General features: G+C 38.8%; 1 pseudogene; it reads right to left on the bottom strand.

Moving 5' to 3' along the window:
- Positions 1-958: 958 nt before the first annotated feature.
- LOC145095089 (putative ion channel SYM8) lies at positions 959-8,619 on the bottom strand (annotated as a pseudogene).
- Between the last annotated feature and the right edge of the window lie 619 nt (positions 8,620-9,238).

The following is a 9,238-nucleotide window of genomic DNA, read 5'->3' as shown; positions in this document are numbered from 1 at the left end:
CAAGGCACGACTGGTTGCGAGGATTTACTCAAACCCAAGAGATTGACTCACTACTAGAAAAAAAGGTCTTTTACGACGCTCATTGCGCGTCGTAAAACACTCAGACGATGCGCAAATGCGCGTCAAGGAAGGCCCTGTCATAACGAGAGACGACGTGTTTTTGCGCGTCGTCTATAGACGACGCGCATTTACGATGCGCATTTATGACACGCCATGCGTATCATTAAATCCGTTGTCAAGAAAGGCCATGTCATAAATGAAGATGACACACATTTTTGCGTATCGTAATTTTTATTTTTATTTTAAAAAAAAATTATTTATAGATTTACTAATTTTCAAATTAAATTTGCATTTAATGTCTCATAATATAAAATAAAATACCATATACATAAAATACAATCCATTGCACACAAGTTAATGTCATACAAATAATCATTCCAATAGTAGACAAATGGATAAATCTCAAAGGGTTCAAAAATATGTTTGTCTTCTAATATGTTCAAAAATATGTTTGCCTTCTTCAACATCTCAACCATATCTTCTCCAGACTTGAAGTTTTGTCCTAAACTATTAGGAGATTTATAATCCAAATTTTACTTTGTACCTAATACAAGAAAAGAAATAAATATAAATGTCAACTAATCAATCACATGAATATTTACTCAGGTATCATAGAGAAAGTTGCTTTATATTTTAATGGCATGCCTATAACTTTGTAAAAGGGAGAATTTAAGAAAACAAAAATATAATGATATTGTAAATAAGTTGATGAAAGTATGTTGTTATTTCTTAAATGCAACCAATGTTGAGAGCATATGAGAGGAATGATAATTGACCAAATGCCATCCCACAGTTGACTGCATACACCTCTGACCTGCAGTACTTGAGGGCAATTTCGGAAATTAATAAATCATCAGTAAATAACCTAAAAAGGATAAAAATGAATGATTTTGATTTCTTACAGCCATGATGTCAACAATGGCGTATGCTTCTGTTTCAGACCATAGTGTCTCCATTTTGTCATTCTACAAAAGAAAAAAAAATCAAAATCTTTATTGACTTATTTCTTGTATTTAGTAATTTAACCTTAAAAGAAACAAAAAAAAAAGAAAAAAAAACAAAAAAAAATCACCTGTAAAGATAAATAGGCTTAGCTGGATTATCATAATCCAACCATATAAAATGAGCAACAAGAAGCTCAGTCACTGCAAGAACAATCTACAACAACAAAAATTATACTTAAATTCATTAAAAAATAAAGAATTTAAAATAGATAAATAAAAATACCGATGCCTAACATAAACCTCTCCCTCAAAGATGCAGCCTCTGTGAGGCCATCACAACACCACATCCAATCGAACCACTTTCATTCCCACATATAAACATTTCTTCATCTTCCTGCCACGTTACTTGCAGATAAGTAATCAGTCTTGAGAATCCAACTGTCAAGTTAGGTTAAAACTTAGAATCAACCACAAAGCTCTTTCAAGCCCTTCTGTTGTATATTGACTCACCTGCACCACAGAACATAATTCCACAACCTCTTTCTTTCGTTTTTTATTTTTTTTATTCTTATCCTCTTTTCCTTGAAAATACTGTTCTGGGATCTTCACCTTATTATCAACAATACAAGGCGTATAACCTCTAGTCAGATGATTTAACAACGTTGTTATCACCTACAAATCACAAACAAGTTAAATGTTTAAGAAGTAAGACATACTTGATCTACATTTTCATCTGCTGCAAGTACTATTATACCACGTGCTTTTGAAACCGAAACCTAAGAATATCAAAAGAAATTAACAAGAAAGATTTGAAGAATATGGTGGGCCCCAGTGTACCTGATTTACATCTGACATCCCCTTCATGGGAAAAGACAGTGTGGGTCAGCTTAAAGATTGTTGGAAGAATAACACTTTTTTGCAGAAGTGTGTATGCCAAAGGTGCGAAAAAAAAGGAAAAAGGAAAAAAGATTTCAATTTTACCTTTTTCAAGTCAGCAAGTATAAGAGGACTACCACTTCTGCATATAACTGAAGTGCCCATGAAGCTGTACTCAAGTTTTGCTATATCCATCTCCATCTCCTCCTTGTCTCTTTCCACCAGGACAACCACCACACCACCACCAATGCTCTTGTTTGCTATTGTCAGCTGCTTCAAAAGTGAACCCTGTAGTTGACCAAAACATTATCTTCTTTTGACCTTTGTGCATAAAGTAACTAAATACCAAGACTTATTACCAATTTGTCACTCCATCCAAGAACAAGTATGTGGTTGCTTTCAATTACTTCACTTTTCCCTTTTCGTAATGAATCTACTTTCTCTGAGATAGCATCTGAAACAAGCCCTAGCATCATTGAAAATATCAACATCCCTCCTGAACTTATGGAGACTGAAACAATTCTTGATCCAGTGCCAACTCTATATGCATGATTCCCTAAATCTGCCACAAATGTCCAAGAAAGCCAAAGGGCTTCTGCAAGACTACCATCACTTACAGCATAAAGTGCTAAACCACCAAATGCAATGAGAAAGATGGTTGTAAAGAGAAGAGCATGTAGTTTTGCGTAAGGTTAGATAGAGAAGCATACATCCACCATGTATGAAATTCTTTTCTTTAATGGAACCTCTTCTTTGTTGTTATTTGAACGTTTTGAGAGGTTCTTGATTTTAGGAAGATCATCAAGATATTTGTATAATACAAAAGGTGTCACAAGAGTAAACAGAACAGTGTAGAGAGCAATGTTTCGTCTGTCAGTGTCACTTTCATGTTTGAAAATCTCCATGATTTCATCATGAGGAATGTCTTTATTCAAACAAGTTCTATGAAGATCATAATTCTCTTCCTGTATGGAGAATAAACAGGCTTTAACAAAATCATCTGTTTGCAAGAGTACAGAGTCAAAGAACTTGATACATGAAGCTTTCTGACTTCATTCCTTAATGTTATTGCATAAGATGCAAACACAGCACATAAAAGTGTAAGTTGCATTAAGAAATAAACATGGCATCATCAGACACTAAACATTAAAATGCGGGATAGATTCTCTGAGGGCTCCCTGCAAAATAACAACATGACATTACAGACCTATAAAAAAGATTCAAGTGATAAGTTCAATACATTTAACTCACACAGACAAATTTGGATTTTCAATGGGAAATTAGGAAATGGAACACAGTTTAGCTTTATATACCCGCTCAGATTAGGACTGTATACATATAAATTCTAATAGAGAAGAATAATTCACCAGGTTACGTATCAAGGAACTCCTGATCCTGGCGTTTTTGTGAGCAGGAGAAGATGAGCTCAGGGAAGACGAAGAAGTCAAATTAGAAACTGGAGCTTGAGTGAGCACTGGCGGAACGATTCTCTCCGATTTAGAATCTTACCCCGGCACTGGTGAATGTGACGTACTCGCACTCGCAGTAGCTGATTGCATTTCGTTTCCCCCTATGGTAGCCAAACTCTTAGGCATCGAAGCGCTTCGAACCGGAGAAGGAGAATGAGACGAAACAGGCGGTTGTTTCCTCCGATTATAGAAAAAAGCTTTTCTCGAAAAAAGCTTTCCATGTTCATCCTTTCCATGTTTCTAATTTATCCATAATTTTATGATCTATGTATTGCTCTATGGCGTACACCTTAACTCCGATTATAGAAAAAAGCTTTTCTCGAAAACCTAGAAAGATTAAGATTTAAGAGAGATTGAGAGGGAGAGTTGAATCTGTGAGGTTTGGAGGCGGTGGAAGTGGATGTACGGTGAAGACGAAGGCGTGTTAGGAAGGGGAGATATGGGATAACAGAATACATAGACAATAAGGGCAATTAGAGAGTCGATGCTGGTGGTGGCGATTAGGGCTTCCAAAGGGAAGGGATAGAGACTGCAGAGGTAGAGGAAGATGGCTGCTTCAAAAGGATTAACAGCCTCACAATTCTATTAGGGTTCATTTCTAGAGGATTGTAGAAGGAGAAGAAGGAGAGGGATGAGATGGAAATACGAGAGTGAGAAAAAATTAGGGTCGGATTTAGGAACCCTAAATCATCGGCTCAAATTGATAACTGGGAGGTAAGAACCCTAAATCCTCAGCTCATTAGGATCGAATTAAGAGTGTAAGAACTTGTTGGAACTGAGAATTAGGTTTTTGGTGGAGGTTATGGATCGAGGAATTGAGGAAGCTGTGGATGAAGACGAATGCCCTAATTCGAAGAGGCGGGGAATTTTTGGGATGAATAGGCGGCGGGGGGGGGGGGGGGGGGGTTAATTTTATGGATTTCATTTTTCCCCCTAAAAAACGTGTGTTTCCTTAAAAAAAAAACTATAAAGCTACACTGTTACACGACGCACATTTTTTGATAGGTGCCCTCCGTATTTTTTTCTAACATTAATTTTTGGGCACGCAAAAATACGGGTCCTCTCTCCGTCAAATTTTGGAAAACTAACATTAATTTTTGGGGCACGCACAAATGCACGTCCTCTATCAGTGTGTATCATTAATTGCGCGTCGTAAAAGGCTATTTTTCTAGTAGTGACTATGATGAGACCTTCTCACCATTGGCTAAGATATAATCTATTAGGATAATGCTCACCATAACTGCCTTTCATGACTATGAAATATGGCAGATGGATGTCAAAACCGCTTTCTTTAATTGGAAGTTGGCTGAAGATGTTTACATGAGTCATCCAGAGGGGTTTATATATGCAAAGTTTCCTAATTTAGTGTCCAAGCTTAAAAAATCCATTTATGGATTGTAACAAGCATCTCGCAGCTGGAATCTTTGCTTCTTTGAGAAAGTCAAAGAGTTTGGTTTTTCTAGAAGTGAGGATAAGTCCTGTGTGTACGTCAAAGCTAGTGGGAGTATATTAACTTTTCTAGTATTGTATGTTGATGATATACTACTCATAGGAATCGACATTCTAACCTTGTAAGAAATGGAATCTTGTGTAACACCCATAAAATTCAAGCCAATTAAAAACTTTTTAAACAATACAAAACCCATTAGTTATTACAAAATTTGTTTTCAAAATGTATCATATCAGAGTATCCCATAAACAAAGTCATAAAAAGTGAGTAGTTGTACGATCACGCCTTTGCCTTGCCACGATCCCCTGATGTACCTGAAACTGTAAGCCCGAAAGCTTAGCGAGTTACCCCCAAAATACCGATACACATACAGTCCACATAACCATGTCTGCAATATCATATCATCACATACTGAAACAGCATGTAATGGTCCACAACTTTACAAGATGGACTACCCTTGGGCCCTCAGTACAGGTTTGGAATGCCTACCGGGCCCTCAGCTCGTATCTGGAATGCTCCCGAGTCCTCAGTATAAGTTTGGAATGCCTACCATTCGATTATTCCAATCCAGTTCCCATGGCCCATTATCACATAGTCATAAAGACTCAATTATGGCCCAATTTTCTAAATTGGGCCCAAGTCCTTACATGGGCCTTATCCTAAAGCCCATCTACTTTGTTTGGTCAATTAGCTTGTTCTTAGATAATCCATCAATAGTCCAATCACCAAAGCCCACTAGGAAGGCCCAATTAAAGGCCCGAGTGAGATTAGCGCTTTCACATGAAATGATGATTAGGGTTAAGTGTTTGTTACTTAACCCATTAAGAAATTAATCCATTAATTCTATTATTGCCTTAAGCTAGTTTGCCAATGATTATTAATTATTATTTTAGGTTTAATAATTAATTCTCGTGTGTGTCTCAAACGATTCCCACAATTAGGGTTTTATGCCCTTAGGGTTTTCCAAACCCTAATTAGGGATTACCAACCCAATACTAGCCTATTAGTCCAATAGTTGGGCTTTTAGGTCACATTGGGCCTTATTGACCCATTTGGGTTCCATTGGCCCACTAGGGTTTCCTTGGGCCCATTAGGGTTTCATTACTCCCACATTGTCCAAACATCCCCCAAACGAGTCCAAAACACAAACAGAGCACACCGCCACCCAACACGGCGGCTGGTGGCGGCAGCCACCACCTTACGGTGGTCGTTTAGACTTTTCTTTTCATTATGCCGATACAGATTACAATACAATTTACGATAATAACTAAATAACACACACATACACACTCATAAACTAACACACACACACAGACACCCTTGTGGTGGCCGGTAGGGGTGTCGAACGGGTAAAATTTTCGGGTTTCGGGTAGAACGGGTCGGGTAGAATAAGTATTTCCTTAAGAAAATAATACCCGATACCCGACCTATATTGTAATTCGGGTTTTCAGGTTTCAGGTATTCTGGTTTGAGGTCGGATCGGGTAATTATCGGGTATACCCAAAAATTTCTTAATTGAAACTTATTGATAATTTTTTTTACATGTTAGTTGGTTTAATTAAGAATCGGGTAGGAAAATACTCCATACAATTAACAAGTACATATATAATAACAATACAAATCATTATAATATGTTATGTACTTTTTTAATTCCAATCCGTGCGATAGTGAGAAACTGAGAATTATGATGACGGTTCAGGACTTCAGCTTCAACGTCGTATTCCCTTTGCAAGTTTGCGTCGACTGTCGAGCCGTCGTCCATAAGAAGGAAACGAAGGGTTTTGTTTTATTTGAAGTATGCGTACGTGACTGCATTGTATATTTGGTATTATTTAAAAAATGAATTCGGGTATTCGGGTATACACGAAAATAAATATTCATACCTAAAACCCTACCTATATTATTATCGGGTTAACCTATTACCCGAATGTTCATACCCGTTACCCGTTCTACCCGACCCATTCTACCCGAATTCGAAACGGGTCGGGTGGGTAGAACGGGTTTCAGGTTTTTTCGACAGGCCTAGTGGTCGATGGTAGTTCATGGCGACCATGGTGGTTTTTCCGTGGTTCCCAGCCAAAAGGCACACCCACACTAGTACAACAATCACCAAAACACGCAACCACATGAGCTGAACCCGGAAAAATCACACCCATTAGAAATCTCGGTGGAGGTAAGCGGTGGCTGATGGGTTTCACGACAATAATGACACCACTGTCATTTTTTTCCGACCTAACGTTGCATCTTCAACTTCAACCCCGACTACACCGTCGACAGGAGCACCGGAAGTTAGGCAATAGTGTGGAGGTAGCGGTCAAGCTCCGCTATGAAAATGGTCGGCGAGTAGCGGCACCCGCAAGCCTTGCTCACTCGATCCTCCACGGCTATGACATCGGGTCTGGTCTGTGGCTCTCATCTCTAACAACAGCAAACATAGCAATGGTTATCGAAAAGGCATCGGCAACAGCTGAGTGCTGCTGTGAACGTTGCCAGAAAAGAATAAGGATGCGAGGAAAACGGAGAGTGGCAGAACGGCTGTGTTTTTCGACGAAGCAGCAGGCAAAACGGGCTGTCGGACTAGGTGACGCACACGCCGACTGAGGAGGGTTCCAATGGTGGTGGCGGCTACCGGAAGTGAAGAAGGAGGGAAGGTGGTAGCTGTTGAAGATGAGAGGGAGGTATAAGGGTGGCGGCTACACTATGTTGCTAGGTTTAGGGTTAGGACGAGGGGAGTGACAGGTTATAAGTCCCGCACATTCTCAAACATTGGCCCATATTGTCACTTTCAGTCCCTCCTGCTTTATTATTTTTAATTCAAATCCCAACATTTTCCATTTGGCCCTTACCCTCATAATTCTTTTCAATATAAATCCAATAGTTACAAAACAATCCATCCTCTACAAAGGAGTCTCAATTAAGATCCTTAAATTACCATTTCCACCCTGGCTTCAAGAATCCTTCCCAGAATAAGTCTGATACTTACTCTTTAACCCTCAGAAAACAAAAGTATATCCTTTGGCACCCTAAAACCAACACCCCATGTTAGAACAAAGTTCTATCAGGATCGATAGATTCTAAGCAAGCTAATGATTAAGAACGTACTAAAGAACACGAGTATGGCTTTGAATATGTCGTATGATTAATGCTTCAACACCTCAGAAGAGCTCGATTAAGAACTTCAACTATAGAGGTGTTTTAGGGTTACAAAATAATGAACGTGATAATCAACAACATATAATGCATACATGCATGCATATATATAGAATAACCCTACTAGCTAATCTAGATAATCACGGATGGACATGTCCAATCCGGATGCAAAACGTAAGGCCCAAGACGCAACATAAACGGACTCAACAATCTCCCCATTTGCATCTTTGGAGCCGAAACCTCAATTCTGTTTAGCAACATAAGACTTCTTCACAATATTGAACACTCTCGGTATGATGGCCAAAAGATGATAGAGAAACGTAATATACCACCGAAACATGTCGGTAAAATTCTTCTTGTCAGCCTCTGAATTATGCTTGCACCGATGTATTATGTTGATGATGTGCTCCAAACAATCAGTAGAAAATAAGTGCTTATCTACCAAAGCAAACAAAAATCTGTGAGCTTCACCTTTAATAAACATCACAGTGAGATTTGTTGAATCTATTTGGCCCATCTTCATCTTGTTCACATCCCCTGGCTTTGGTGTAGTTTTGACCGTTGGCTTCTTGTTCAAAACCTTTGCTATCTCCTGATCCATAGTTGCAACTTCATAGATGTAGGAGGCCAACATTCTCTTTAAGTGTTCCAGAATCGGCTCATATTCCATCGGATTAGTGAGCAGAATGTTGTATAGCAAAATCCAATCATGGGGATTGATATTAGGAAGGTCTGCAAGAGAGATAGTCGACACCGTGTTTGATGTACCACGAGTGATCTTGAAATTGACATTGATAAATCTCCCAGCAGATGAGGGTTTGAGAACCTTGACTGTAATGATCTTCTGTGCACTCTAATTCAAGTACTGCGGTTGGCCATACTTCAGATAGAAGTCAATTAGCTCTCGGTCAACCTTCGGATGAGGAAAAGGAACCTCAGCAGTTGAATCAAAACAATGGAATGTGAACGCCTTCCTTGTAACTGGCATGTCAAACTGTGAGTCCTTTGAATTATCACAGTCAAACGAAGCAACAGGTTCTAACCAATAAATTGATGGAAACTCTATAGGTTGATTGAAAAGTACTTCTTTCTTCCATAAGGGAAACAAGGCCTTTTTACAATTCAAGGCTTCTTCTTCCTCTTCCTTGTTTCTCCTTTCCTTCTCCTCTGCTTCCTTTGCAACTTTCAAATTTTCATTCAGTTCTCGTTCCCTATTCTTTCTCTGGAGAGCCTCAGCAATAGCTTCACCAACATCACTATCACTATCATCAGCAGTCTCCTTTTGCTTT

This window comes from Lactuca serriola, chromosome 3, assembly GCF_051521515.1.
Source record: "Lactuca serriola cultivar US96UC23 chromosome 3, Lser_US96UC23_V15, whole genome shotgun sequence".
NCBI classification, from domain to species: domain Eukaryota; kingdom Viridiplantae; phylum Streptophyta; class Magnoliopsida; order Asterales; family Asteraceae; genus Lactuca; species Lactuca serriola.
This window is presented reverse-complemented; position numbering and strand designations above follow the sequence as displayed.